We start from the raw sequence: 15406 nt of genomic DNA on the forward strand, positions 1-15406 counted from the left end.
ACTAGATCCGGGGTCTTCAAACTCGTTCGATCTTCACTCTAAGTACAAGTCGATCCATGTGAGAATTGCGCTGAAGTCGAACATGGAAAGACATCGCTTGATTACCGGTCAATGATGTAAACTGTTAACAAGCGCGAGAGGAATCACCGATAATGATAATGACCCTCAAGGTACTGCAGTACAATTCACGTGGTGTGAATAAAGGACTTGGCGTCGAACACCACGCAAAATCTTCTGGTCGAAGGTCATTGATGTATACCTGTTGCCGGAAGTGAGAAACTTGCCATTGAGGCATGCAAGCTTCAAAGTACTGAAGGGGTTGTTCCTAAATCAACTTCTTGGATAATGAGTTGATGTCAACAAGAAGCGATCCGTCACAGGAGGGCCTTAATGGATCCCACATCAGTGACACGGAACGGAGCTAATGATTTTAATGGAGGTGAAAACAATCTGTGACATATGATTCAGGGTGGCGGTCATGAAATGGATGAAGGATAATGTATGGCAGTGGATGGGACCTGGTTGACTCTTTCTGAACGACTTCTCTTGAACATATGGCGACACTGATGCAATGGATTGGTAGCATTACCCCAAATATAAATGGTGTGGCAAAGACCATGGTGATGTGACTGGTGAATGAAACAACCCAACCAGATGTGATACGGAGGAAAAGTGTCATGTTCAAGAGCGACCTGCTACCATCAAAGACTTCTCGATTTTTCCCAATTTTTCCCCAGTCATTTCTGACCAGTACCTCTTTATTTTTGTCAAGCTTGAGGAGGATAACATATGCTTGTTCTATAACCTGCCCTTCGGGCAAGCCCATCGCTATGTTTTAACGAGCCTAGCGATAGGGAAACTCGTTCTCGTCTAAAGACAAGTTTGTCGCTATTTAATAATTTTAACGAGTCTAACGACAAGGAAAACTCGGCCCTTTTCATTTTTAGAGAGTCTGAAAAGGTACATAAAGTCAACTCCAAAACTCCTTTTTCGTCATCTAATCCCTTAAGTCCGAAAAAGTATAAAACAATACAGAAGGGATGAGTTTTCGGTACTTTTAACGAGCCGAACAAAACAAGCGCTCGATCTTTTTGTGTAATAATCCCTCAGGTCCAAAAAGATTAAAATCTAGAGGAGGGATAGCTCTTCCTGTCCTTTAACGAGTTAGAAGGCCAAAACTTGGCAATCTTTTCATATTTTATGAGTCAATTGAAAAGAGCTTAAAGAAGACTCGTCTTTTGAGGAACGAGTGATGAACAGGGTTAGCAGCTAATTCCAGGTACAGGTTGGAATTTTCCAATCACGGCAGTGTCACAAGGATGGCTAGGTGAAATCACTCTTCGCAGCTGTTCCTCAAAATGGGTAAACAATCATATGGAGGTAAACGATCGGCCAAATGAACGGTGGAGGTGAAGGTGCACAAAACACGACCAAGGTCTTTTATGGTTGATCAGGTTACATTCTTAATGGTTATTTATCGGGAAGTTCATTTTTTAACGAGCTTAAACTTGCTCAAAGCTTATGTTTATTTTTTAACGAGCATGAACTATGCTACTAAAACTGCTCGAAAGCTTATGTTTACTTTTTAACGAGCATGAACTATGCTGCTAAAACTGCTCGAAAGCTTATGTTTATTTTTTAACGAGCATGAACTATGCTGCTAAAACTGCTCGAAATACCAGTCATATGATAAGATTGTCTCATTGTGAGATCCCTATTTTTTATGGAGCTTCATCTCACTACGCTCTGCTCCGCACCCTTCCTTTATGCAAGTTCGGAAACGGCTAACCCCAAAAACAGATAAATAACCGGTTCCGACACAGCTAACCCAAAAAACAGGTAAATAGCCACTCTTTTCTTGCACTCCAAAAGGGTTTGCATGCCCCCAGGTATAAAATATGATTTGAAGGTTGCCCCTCCTCCTTCTCACTTCTGTTTTTCTTTGGGTGTTCACAGCTACTTGTCGTCTTGCTAGTTCAGTTTAACGATACTTGTCTTCTCGTTAATTTTAACGGGTCTATACGATACTTGTCTTCTCGTTAGCCCGACTTTTAATAGATTTTTCGCAAGATCGCAAGAGAAGAACACTACTCAAAGACAAAACATTGGTGTTATTGAGGGAGGCTTACCTCTTTCTGGTTACCCGAAGATTGTCTCGTTAGACAAAACACTTCTTTGGCCTACCTTTTTCAGGTTACCTAAAGATTGTTTCGTTAAACAACACTCTGCTTCGGCAATGCCTACCGAAATAGACAAAGATGGGAGACGGGCCCCGTCTCTCCCAAGTACCTTGACAAAAGAATCCTATTCTAGAACAACCCTCTTTCCTTCATGGATGGGGTACGGACTAGTCATATTCTTTCGCGGAAATCCTACCTTATACCCAAAGTTCTCTGCCGAAGCAGACCAGGACGCATGCCCCGTGGGTTCCAGTCATGTCCTCCCGAATTACTCGCACTTATCAGGAGGATGGACCGTGGGTTGAGACACTTCTTGCATGAATAGACCATTTAGGGATGGTAAGCGACTATTTGCGATGTGTGATCCGGGAAACGAAAGTTGGTCCACGAGCTTGACCATTCTTCCTCCATGTGGAAAACACATTACTCTAAAGAGTGAGGAGACTACTGCTCCCATGCAATATATATATAGTCTCGTCCAAGGAGTAGGTTATAATCCAAGGGTCCTTGAACGACCATCATGTTCATTTGAACGGTCTTCCCCTTCAGTGTTATTGGCACATTGGGGAGGATTCCTAAAGGGCGACTGGTTCCTTTATCAAAGCCTGATAGATTTCTCATCTCAGGCAAAAGCGTAGGCGAACCAAGCGCTTTCCAAGCAATAGAGGAAAGGATACTCACAGATGCCCCCTCATCAATGATAGTGCCAGCCATTACCATTCTGTATATTTGACAAATAATTCTGAATGGTACACTGGCTGGCAACCGGGGTTTGCCTAGTTGGTTCCAATCAAAGGACACAACCAGGTTGCTTGGTGGTGGGACCGAGTAAACGGCCGGATAGCACTCTGATGAACTTCCTTCCTGCGATAAAGGAATGGTGGCATTGCCCCCTTGATCATCAGATTCGGTGCTGATGAAGAGAATCTGGACGGTGTCGTCTTGATTCTCCTCTGTGATGGTGTCATTCGATGATGGAGCCTCTGAAGGCAAAACCGGGTCAACTGCCATATCAACCTTTTGACTTTCGTCAGGCATGAATCCAGACAGTTCATCTTCAATGACAGGTGCTTCGGCTGACCACCTGGGCGGGTCAATCGGATTCTCAACTAGCGAGGGACATGGCAAGAGTTTTTGATATCCAGGAGGAAGATTTGCTCGTAAAATCGGGCGATCTTCCAGAACTCTTTTTGCCTCATCTAAGAAGGGACAACGATGGATGGCGTGATCGCCTTCACACAGTCTGCAAGGAAATTTAGCTTTCCCGCTCTGTCCTGGAGCTTCACTCCCACTAGTTGACGGTGAACAATCGACATGGCTATCAGAGGTCGATGCTACCGAATTGTGCAGACGGGGGGACCAGTCTCTTAGTATCCAAGGGATACATGGACAATCTCTATGGAAGTGGTCTCCCTTGCATATGACGCATGGCGATTTAGGCCTTACGAGTGCGGTGTGTGGATTTTTGTTAGATGACGATTGTTTGCCCCCAGTCGCCTTAGGCTCCTTCTGCTTCTTTTCTTTCTTCTTCTTCTCCTTTTTCTCCTTAGGAACTCGGTTCTTTGACCGACTAGTTCCGTCAAGCGAAGAGGAAGGAGGAGAGGAAGATGAAGTAGAGGGCTGGGATGCAACTCTTGTCTGATCTAACTGTTGACTTGACTGCTCAGGAATGGTGGCATTCTGAATGACATTGTGTCAATCCTGGAAGCGACAATGTGGCCATGTGGGGCGCACCAACATCTCCCCAAGAGGAGAAAGGACTAGGATTCCCACCAAGGGGAACTCCTTGGTTGGTGTGCTCCATCTTTTCAACCTAAAGATCAACTCGGGAATAAGGGTGATTGTTCCGTTTAAAATAAATTGTTAACGACGCTTTTAGACACAACTTGCTTTTTCAGTTTTAAAGAGTCGAGTAAAAGCTAAAGATGACTCTAGTCTCCTTCGATATTTTAACGAGCCCGAAGTGACAAATGCTCGGTTGGACTTTTTCTGTTATAGAGTCTGAAAAAGGCCAAAAGAAACTGCTCTGGAGATCTAGGCAGAGGGTGTGCCAAACTTTTCGCAAAACCACAGAATACTTTTTACGGTACGGGTGGTCGATCTTCGTGAATGCTGTGTTCACTGCATTGCGATCAGTAGGGCGGCCGACACGGCTTCCTAAGGATAAAGGATATATGCCTATAGGGGTCTCCCAATATATACGCGACAGTACGTGGGAGCACAAGTCCGTATTAGTGCAATCGTCCCTCAAGAGGAATCACCCACCTTCTTAGAGACCGACAGTCACTACGTTTAACGACGCCGGAACACGTCTCTACCTAGACCTCTACTGTGAGCGTTATGTTGCAAAGCGTTGTTAGGTTCATTCAATATATTTTAAGTTGATCTTTTTAAAGTTTGTCTTTCAGGATCACCACGAGATGTATTGGTACAAATTCCTAAATGCAGTCTAAGATGATAAGTAAGCTTTATAATCTTTCAACTTTGAAAATCCTAGCTACTAAGGGAAAAGAGAGCGACTATCTTTTCTCAAAGAGCAATCAGCACACTCTAATGCACTCTTCCTAAATCAAACATGCAATCTTATAAAAATGCAAAATGCACAATGCAGGTGTTTGTTTTCACTTTCTTAGTATAAATGCCTACAAAGAAAGCTTTTTGTACAACTTTGAATTTGCTTTTAGATGACTGAAAATAAACAAGTTTACTTTTTCCAAAATCATCAAGGGTAGAAGAGATTACAATCACTTTTCGATTTTTCGAAAGAAATACTTGTTTCGACACTTAAAAATGACAAATTCAAACCAATAAGCAAAAGCAAATGATAAATCAAATTGCAAACAGCCAATGAACTCTCTTCTAAGATTACAATCAATCACTCAATCAGATCTGAATCAAGGCTACAGGATGACTATTTCGCTTATGCAAAGGAAAACTGTAAATGATGCCACAAACACATAAAAACACTTACAGTCTTTTTGTACAAAAATGAGGCTGAATACAAGCAAAGAAAAGGGATTACAGATGTGGTACCTATGCTGGTTAAAGGCTACAAAAACAGAGATCAAAACAGGCAAAAGACAGCAAGGAACCCCAGCTGCACAAGGCCACACTGGTTCAGCGCAGGTACAACACTGTCAGTTTGACATTCAGCGCAGGTAGCCTTCACGGGACCTGCGTTGAAATGCAGACTGCCTTCACAGTGCCTGCGCTGAAAGGAGAAACTCTCGTCTCTCTTGGTTTCCGGGTCATAAAATGCTCAAAAATCAACTGTTTCAGGCCAAATCAAAAACACAAGCAAGGTATAAACAGAGGGATACTTTGAAAGGGTACTAAAGACTATCACAAAGGATCATCAAGTCATTCATGAGTCCATTGTTAAGATCATAGACAAAAACCCAGTAAAGGATCAAAGCAGCAACATTCTACTTTGCAAAGCAGTTCGATTGTTGCCGTTGAGTCTATGAAGTAAACAATGATGCAAGCTCAAACAAAATGACTTAAAGCAAAGTTCTTCCCCAGCGGAGTCACCAATTTGTTGTGGGGAAAAATGCCTATGCAGGACGATCCTATCCTCCTAAGGCGTGATAGTGCCTTAGCAACAAACGAATGTAGCTACTTCAGTTTCTTTCCTTTATGAAAATGAAAGAGAGGAGATTGGTAGACTTACCGTTATCTTTCGGTTGTCCCTCGATCTAGATCCTCTCCGCTTTGTGTGTCCATAGCTACTTGCCTCCTCGCTTTTGCTCCCACGAGATCACAAGAGAACAGCAACCTGTGACAAGAGAGCAGCTACATGCAGCGAGAGAAGGACACAATACAAAGGCAAATATACATATTCATAAATGATTCAGGATTAGAAGTAAATCAAATACACTAATGCAAATCATACAATAAACACCAGCATATAGGAAAGAACCAAGAAGCTTTATTGATTGATAAACAGGGTTCAGGAAGAGATACAACCCATAGGGTTCCAACCCAGCATCTCCTTCCCAGCAACAAGGAATTCCTTCTTCAGCCCCTTTCAAAAGCATAAACACCCAATGATCTAACCACAATCCAACAGCAATTCTTTACAATACAATCCAACCTCCCTAGACCTCATGAGAGAGCTCTATATATAGGAGTTTTGGAGAAAGGATGAGTCAGCTTGAGGCTGGCATGAAGCTGACTAGTGTCCTCTCCCACTTCAGTTCTTGAGTCCACTTGGAGATTCTTACTTCCACTTGGAGATTTGGAACCTCTTACTCATCACCAGTCGAATTCCCTGATCCAAGTGTCATTTTGGAAGCTTCCTGGGCATTGACACCTTGAGGAATGAGTCTGCCACTTGTCCAAGTACGCTCAGTGCAGGTGGCCTTCTTTGCAGTTGACATTCAGCGCAGGTACAGAGTGGAGCACTTGACATTCAGTGCAGATGCTCAGTGGAGCAGTTGACATGATCCAGAAATTGCTTGTTTTTGAGTGTTTTCAGGTGGAGAACTTTTATAAACTGTTGTGGTTTGCCGGCCTTGTTCCTCTAGGGGTAGGAACAACATGTTTAGGGACTTTGGATCCCTTAATTATTGACATTTCATGCTCTGTGATGCAAGGCACAAAAATGTCTATAACAAAACAGAGTTTTGAAGAGAAGTCATAATCTATCCATATGACCATAAAAATCTTTGAGATAACAAATTATCAAGGACCTCCCTCTGGACTGTTGGCTTTATTAGACTTTGTCAAAGGCCAAATTGACTAACCCTAGACCTAATGACCGAAAAACTGTTATGACCTAGAAATTGAAAGAGGACTGCAAATGACTTTTCAAAACTTGATTTTTATGAACAGACCTGAGCCAGTAGTGCCAAGCATGAGGGGAATGAGTGACACAAGCCCTTACATCAGATTTATGGCATGCTCCTAATGAAATGCAACTAATCAAAAACGATGGGACACCTAAACATGAAATGCAAAAAGGAGTTTTGATCTCTGACGGAGGGATGACCAGACCGACTCTAACATTGGCTCCAATGGGGATGGTAGCTCCTAGGAGGTGCCAAGAACATTAGATCTCTGTAAGAGCTAGACAGTGCCTTCGTCCATTGGGCTATGGAGTCATTGTTTCGACAAACAATTCAAGATGTTGACTCAATTTATTTGACTGAAAATTAACTTGAAAATGACTCGATAATATGACTAACAAACTAACTTGACAAACTAAATTCAAAACTGAAACCTTTCTTCAGAATTATAGCCTTCACTTCGGGCCCCAGACTGAATAAAAGATCACAGCACACACTTGCAGCGAAACTGAAATAAAATGGTATTTACAATGATAATAGAACAACAGAAAAACTCAGAAAATGTACCGCTTGAGCAGCCGACCATTGACCATCCCTCCTGGACAATCTTCCCCATTCATCTCCTTAAGAAGAAAAGCATTCCGACATCGAAATGCTGCAATCTTAAAAGGACCTTTCCAGAGATTTTCAAACTTGCTGTGCTTGCCCTTTTATTCATGTCTTGCATCCCACTTTAATACCACAGCATCCAACTGAAATGTATCCGCCTTTTCTTTTCTGAAAAAAATCCTTTTAATTCACTCCTGCAACTTAAATGTGTTCTGAAAAACATCTTCCCCTGTCTGCTGCAAGTGGATCATTTGATTTAGCCTTCTCTGCATTGGATCCTCTTCACTACCCGCCTCTTGAAGAAGTTTGACTACCAGGGCTGCAAGAGAGGTAGGGAACATTGTATCAACTCCATAAACTAACTCAAAGGGGGACATGCCAATGGATTTCTTTTGACTCACTCGATCTGCCCAAAGGGCATGGACCAGCTTCTTATGCCAACTTTTCTTGTTCATTTCCAGCATTTTCTTAATGATATTAACCAAAGATTTATTGGAAGACTCTGCCAATCCATTGCCTTGCGGATGATATGCAGTTGAGTGCCCCAAAATAATATGATATTTACTACGAAACTCAAGCATCCTCTTTGATTTGAAAGCTGCTGCATTATCAATTATTAACTTATTCGGGCAACCAAAACGAGACAAAATATTATTCTCAAGGAATGAAACTATTACTGCATCCGTAGCTTGCCTAGTGGGAATTGCTTCGATCCATTTCATGAATTAATCCATTCCCATGTGGATCCATCTATGCTTACCTGAAGAAGAAGGATGAATTTCACCAATAAAATCCAACACCCACTGTTGAAAAGGGGCACTCACCTCAATGGGCTTAAGCAACAACGGTTGTAATTTTTGTTTCCCTTCAAAAACCTGGCAGTTATGACAGCTCTTGACAGCCTTAAACACATCAGCAAACACTGTCGGCCAATAGTATCCAACCCTCAAAATTTTATTTTTTGTTGTTTTCCAAAAAAGGTGATCGCCACAATCCCCTTTATGGAAATCTTCTATGACCTGCTTCGCTTCTTCTTCCACCAAACAATTTAATAGAATGCCACCGAGATCTTTCCAATAAAGTGCGGAATTTAAAACACAAAACTTAGCAGCCTTCAGCTTAAGAGTTCTCGCTTTGTTTCTAGCCATACCAGGTGGTGCAGACAAATTTTGAAGTACATATATGATATCCGAATACCATGGAGAAAGAACAAACATTTCTGATATCTGAAGCGAAGAACTTTCCTCATTTTCATCAGACAAGGCAGCGATCAGATTTATGTCTAAAACGTGCAGATTTGATTCAGCCATCAATTTCGCTAATCCTTGACCTTTAACAAGCTTTGTGGGCCTTAGCTCCACATCATACTCCAGCAAAGCTGCTATCCATTTGCCACGTCTTCCCTCCGGATCGGTCTGAACCAAAACATCTTTGACAGCAGCATTAGGAACATAAGCTAGAATATGGGAATGCAGAATGTACACACGAAAATCTTTCAATGCTTTTACAAGTGCAAGGGCTTGTTTCTCGATAATGTTGTATTTCAAAGAAGCATCTCTTATGGTCCGGCTGAAAAAAGCAATGGGTCTCTCATGCTCATCTTTTTTCTGCATTAACATAGCTGTCATAGTATGCTCTGAGGCAAAAGAAAACAAAATAAAATCCTGAGTATAATCCGGGCTGATTAGAACAGGAGCTAAAGAAAGAACCAATTTAACTAAATTGAAAGATTTCACGGCCTCTTCCATCCATGACACTTGGCTGTCCTTCTTAAGCATGTTTGTAATCTCCCTAAGATGCTCAGCAAGATTAGGAACAAAATGGCGCAAAAAATTCATCTTACCATTGAACGATTGAATCTACTTCTTATTCTGGGGCAAGTCAAATTGATGAATTGCTTCCACACGTGTTGGATCGATACGAATTCCATCCTTTGAGATAATGTGCCCAAGTAGTTTTCCTTCATCCATGGCAAACAAAATCTTCTTAGGATTCAACGACACACCATATTTTCTGCACTTTTCAAAGACAATTTTCAAATGAAGCAAGTGTTCATCATCTGATTTGGAAAACATGGTTAAATCATCAAGGTACACCACTAAGAAGACATATTTCTCATTAGCGAAAGCCAAGTCCATTGCCCGCTGAAAAGTAGCACCCGCATTCTTCAAACCAAAAGGCATTTTCGCATAATGAAAGGTTCCCCACGGAGTGGTGAATGCTGTTTTGTCTCGGTCATCTTAATGGACTAAAATTTAGTTATATCCGGAACAACCATCGAGTAGTGACATGCATGATGCTCCAACTACTCGTTGTAGTATGTGATCCATTTTGGGCAGTGGATAATTATCCTTCAATGAAACTTTGTTGAGATTTCGGAAATCAATGAACAAACGAATCTCATCGGTCTTCTTTCGCACAGGCACCAAATTAGATATCCAATCAGAAAAGTGGATGGGAACAATGATTCCTGATTTATACAACCTATTTATCTCCTTCTCAATTGATCGTAGCAATTTTGGATTAAGCCTTCTTAACTTCTGTCTGAAAGGTTTTTGATTACGCTTAATAGGAATGGTATGCTGAATTATATTTGTATCATATGTCTTCAAATCAGAATAGTCCCAAGCAAACACATTGGCAAACGATGACAACAAACTGATATATTTGGTTTTTACCTTCGGTGGCAATGCTTTGGAGAGCTTTACCATCTTCGGATGCTCAGCTATTCCAAGATTCACGTCTTCAACTCCCTTTTCTATTGGCTGCGATGTCGGTTTGCGGGCTACGTCATCATGATCAAAGAGCTCTTCTAAAGGTATCAAGCCTTTAGGAATCACTTTATCCTTGAGCTGCAACACTTCCATTTGATTTATCTTCACATCATCTTTACCATCATCATGTTCTACATCCATTGTAGTATCCTTGAACTTACCCTTGTTTTGCAGAAAATCATTAATCTCCTCATCATCTTGGAAAACTTGCTAATGTCTCTGATTGTCTGGGACAGTCGGACGGTGCTTCACATGGATTTCAAAATTATTGCTTGAGTTCATAGGAATCTTCAAATTGCTGGCTACCTTAGCAAGTGCATCTGCAATGCTATTTTGAATAAGAGGCACACACGTCAATGTATAATCTGAAAACACCTTCAGGATATCTAGAACAACGTTCCGATATGCCCGCATCCGAGGATGTTTTGTTTGATATCCGCCTTTAACTTGCTTGATCACCAATTCAGAGTCACCATATACTACAATCCTCTTAGCATTTATCTTTCTTAGAATTTTTAGGCCAGCGATCAAAGCTTCGTATTCAGCTTCATTGTTTAAACAATCAAAAGCAAGCATGTAAGAACATACCCGCACATTACTAGGCACTTTGTCTGAAGCAGAAAAAGGACTATGTACCCAAATACCAATCTCAGCACTGTCATTTCCCACTGCTCCATCAAAATCCATGGTCCACAAACCATCTTCCTCTTCTACCAAGTGCTGAAATGTTGTTTGCTTTGTTTTTTCTGCTTGCTGTCCATTACCTTCAGCGGATTGCTCAATGGTATTTTGTTGTTCTTGTCGTTCTTTCTTCAAAACTTCTCTGAAATTCTCTGCTATTTCTGGAATATCATCTACTACAATTAACTAACTATCAATATCATTGAAACTATCTGAATATAAAACAAAAGACTCTAGATCTGTATGTACATAATTAATCGGATGATTAATTGGTTTCTCCTTGTTGGTGATCATGTATTTCAATTTCTGTTCCCGGTACAACTTTCTCATTTGGCCAAACACGGGAATCGTTGCATAGTTGAAATCAAGCTGTATTGTTCCTTGCAATTTTGCTCCCCAAGATCTGGAAAGGAGCATACCAAAGCGGGGAGGAATGCTAGCCACAACAACATCCATCAAGACATTCTTTGCGGGGATCTGATCAAAACTTACAACCAAGTCATTAATTAACCCTATACATCTCACCTTGCTAGAATTAAATGAATAAAGATCATGATACTTCCTGGTGATGTCCAAACCCAACTTCTCCATGATAGCTTTCGGCATAAGATTGTGGGAGGCACCGGTATCAAACATAGCATTATGCAACACAAACTCATGCACTCTCAAACTGATATAAAAAGGAGGTACTTCAGACTCACCACTCAATGTTGGTCCAAATATCAATTCCGGTTGATCATCCTCCACACTCACCATATCAGACATTGGGTCAAAATTCAAAATTTTGGAGACTTGACCTCTATAGCTGTTGTTCTTCATGAGCTCAGTCAAAGGAATGGATACCTTCAATTTAGAAATTTCATTCTCTAAACTAAAGGTAGAAGTCTTATCCACCTCTTTTGCTGGAACATCTTTCTTTTTAGGTTTATCCTTTGATACAATGGGCTGATTTACCTTTTCATTTGCTGGTGGAGGCTTGCTAGTCATAGGGTCAACACTCTCTTTTCCTTTCTTTGCTACAGCTGGTGTTTCATCTTTAGATGCTAGAACTTCCTTTCTTTTCTGCACTGGATTGATGGGAACATTTCTATTTCTAAGTGAATACTGACGCTACTGGGCGGACAAAGCATGCATATAACCTCTATGATACTTATCCGACTCTTCCTCAAGAGTTGTATCTTTTGCCAAGATAAAATCTGCATCATGCTGTACTGCTGAACTTGCTGCATTTTCATCATCTTCAGTGATAAATGTGGGCATATCATCAGGAGTAAAGAAGTGATTTTCTTCTCCAACTACATTATCTTCATCATCTACCTCGGGACCAACAAAATTCTACTGAAGAGGTGTCTTTACTTGCTACTGTTGTGCTGTCGTTTCTTGTGCTCGTAGCTCACACTGTTTGATCTTGAATTATGGCTGTTGCTGGCCACGGAAATTAGGATTCTGAATCTGCGGTTCAGGCTTATCAAGAGCTAACCTTTCAATCATCTTTTCTACCTTACGGAGAACTTGGTCTGATGTAGAGGCTTCTTCTTTTATGGAGACTTTCTTCTCGGCTTTCATTCTAGCTCTCTTATCATTCAAATTTTCCTCAACACTAACGGTAATTTTCTGCATTTCTTCTAAGGTAGCGGGATCTCTCTCCCTTAATTGATAAGCCATGTTCGGATCAAAACCATCCGGGAACTTAAGCAACACTGATTTTCTAGTTGGTTTTAAATCATTTGGAATAATTGCATTATACACTGCATTGAATCTAATGCAATAGTCTTGAACGGACTCTCCAACATTTTGTTTGATTTTGGTATATTCAGATTTGATTTGCAGCGGATCTTTCTTTACTTCCCAACATTCCAAAAACTGTCTTTTAAGATATTCTAATGTAGGAACACTTTTGCCCAGCAAAGCTCTAAACCATTTCCTTACCTCTCCACCAAAGGTCTGCACGAATAGCCTCATAGTCACATTCTCTTCATCAATCTCATGGAGATTGAAGAAATCCGCCATTTTGTCGACATGTTGTTGAGCTGTGATATTCTGAGGTGTGCCATCGAACAAAGGAATTTTACTTTGCTAATCTGCAGGCATGTCACTCAAAACTTGAGGTAGAGCGAGAGGTGCAAACCGAGCGGCCATTGCCCTTGGCGGATTTGGTCTGGGGGTTGTTGGAGGAGTGGGTGTAACTGAAGTATGAGGAGTATGAGGAGGTGTATGCGGAGGAGAAGCAACGTGGGATGAAGAAGGGGAATTTCCTGCAGACTTTTGATATGTGATTATAGGTTGTAGGGGAATAGTGGGAATGAAAGGCGGTTCAGTGGGAACTTTCGAGGCGGAAGCCATGATAGAAGATCCAATATTTGCAGATGCAGATTCTAGGAAATCAGCAAGATTTGAAAACTGAATGTCTCTCTGAAGGTGCTGCAAGATAAAATTCTCAATCAATTTATTGTTTCTTTCAACTTCAAGGGCTGCAGCAAAGTCATGATTTGGAACTAGAGAATCAAGTGCACTTTTGGATTCGGTTTTAAATAGCGAAAATTCAAACTTCTCGTCAAAATCAAGTTCTTCAAGATAGTTAAAAATTGCATGGCATGAATGAGATTTAAACACGAGAGTCGCAGATTTCTCTTGACGAAGGAGTCTCAGAATCAAATTGGGAGTTTCGTAAACAGGAGGAGGATTAGGATTTGGATTAGCTTTCATATATCTCTTTGAAGCCAATGTGTGATTTTCAAGAAATCAAAGGAACATAAACAACTTTTTCAGCCTTTCAAACCCTAAACTTATCATCCAGAAGCTTAGAATTTGCAGATGTACTAGGGTGTTTCAAGTGTCACGATTACAAGCTAGACTGGAGATTGACTGAAGTAGCATTTATCTACTTGTGCTAATGCAGAGAAAAAGCGTTTTGAAGGCTACCTGGCTAATCTTCAGGCTCCGTCTGTAGCTTATAAAAAAAATGACATCAACAAGAAAACCATTTTTTCCCCAGTATGGTTGCCACTATGTTAGAGACTAGATTTGTCTCAGGCTGAAAAGACAAGGTTCTAGGTCCACATCAAACCACGCTCAGCCTCGTAGCTAGCCCTACGAGGACAGGAGAGGGCTCTCTCCAGGCCAATCTCGGCAAAAGGTAATCGATGAGGCTCGAGATGACTAAATTGGCAGTTGATCGTAGGCTAGGCATGAAGTACAAGGAGTTTGAGATTGATTTTTGAGGTTTTTGTTGAATCAAAGGGAAAGGCAATTTTGGGTGCGGGGATGAGACATAGTTTTTGCAGAGGTCTACTTGGGGCAAGGTAGGTGATTGTCTTGATGATTTTAAAGAGAATGAATGGGTAGATCTGACTGGTGAGATGTTAAGGAGAGCAAGAAGCTTTCAAGGATTCTCCTTAAACAGATGAAAACATGGAAAATTAAACAAATTCAAAGGGAGAGGATAACAATCTATGGATTCTACCTTAACACTTCATTTGTTCAATTGCAGAAGATGAGAGAAGGAAAATGATACACATAAAAACTTACAATTACTGAAAGAAGCACTCCATCAACACATAAAGCCACATGGATCCCAAACAGTGCTGCAAAACCCTGGTCTTTCCTTTGCCAAAAATGCAGAAGTGAATGTACAATAGAGTGTCAAGCTTTTCCCAAGAGTCCAACCCTGAAAATGACTTAGAAATTACATAATATAGGCAAGCCAACCTATTCCCTTCCCTCTAGGGGTCGATCTCATCATTCTAGGAGTTGTTTCAACCAATTCTAAATAAAGCACTACAATCTAGGCAGTCAAAACAACTTGCCTCTATAAGGTAGGAAACTGATTCATTCATTAAATTTTCACTCTTTGGTGAATGAATCTTCTAGAACAAGTAACTAAGTGTCAAAATTACATCATTTTCAATCAATTACATCAAGAGAAGTAAAAAATTACATCACAAAGCAAAAGTAGTCAAACTGGCCGAATTTCTGAGCTGAAAGATGAAAAATTGGGCAAAAAATTTATATGCGCCGCGCTGCCTGTTATATGCATTGCGCTACTTTTCCACTGATTTTCAGACACTTTCTGAAGTCAAAATTGAGCTCAAGTTGGCTTGTTGGAAAGCCCAGCCTGTCTACTTTCCAACCCAAGTGGAATTTTCCAATTTGGTTTCCATTCGCCCCTCCAAAAGCGCATTCTCCCAAGACTGCTTCCTGTGTGTCAAAATAGGGGCAGTGAGGTCATTTTTTGCATGTTTTTTGACATTTTTGGGACCCATAACTCACCCAAATTTCTTGTCCAAGTACCAAAATTCATGATTTCTCATGACAAATCCAAAACTGCAAGCCATATGTAATTTGGAGCTCCCAATCCTATGCGTCGCACAAGGTG

Source organism: Pinus tabuliformis, chromosome 2_2, assembly GCF_031772625.1.
Source record: "Pinus tabuliformis cultivar Carrire ecotype Pingquan chromosome 2_2, CPIR1, whole genome shotgun sequence".
NCBI classification, from domain to species: Eukaryota; Viridiplantae; Streptophyta; class Pinopsida; order Pinales; family Pinaceae; genus Pinus; species Pinus tabuliformis.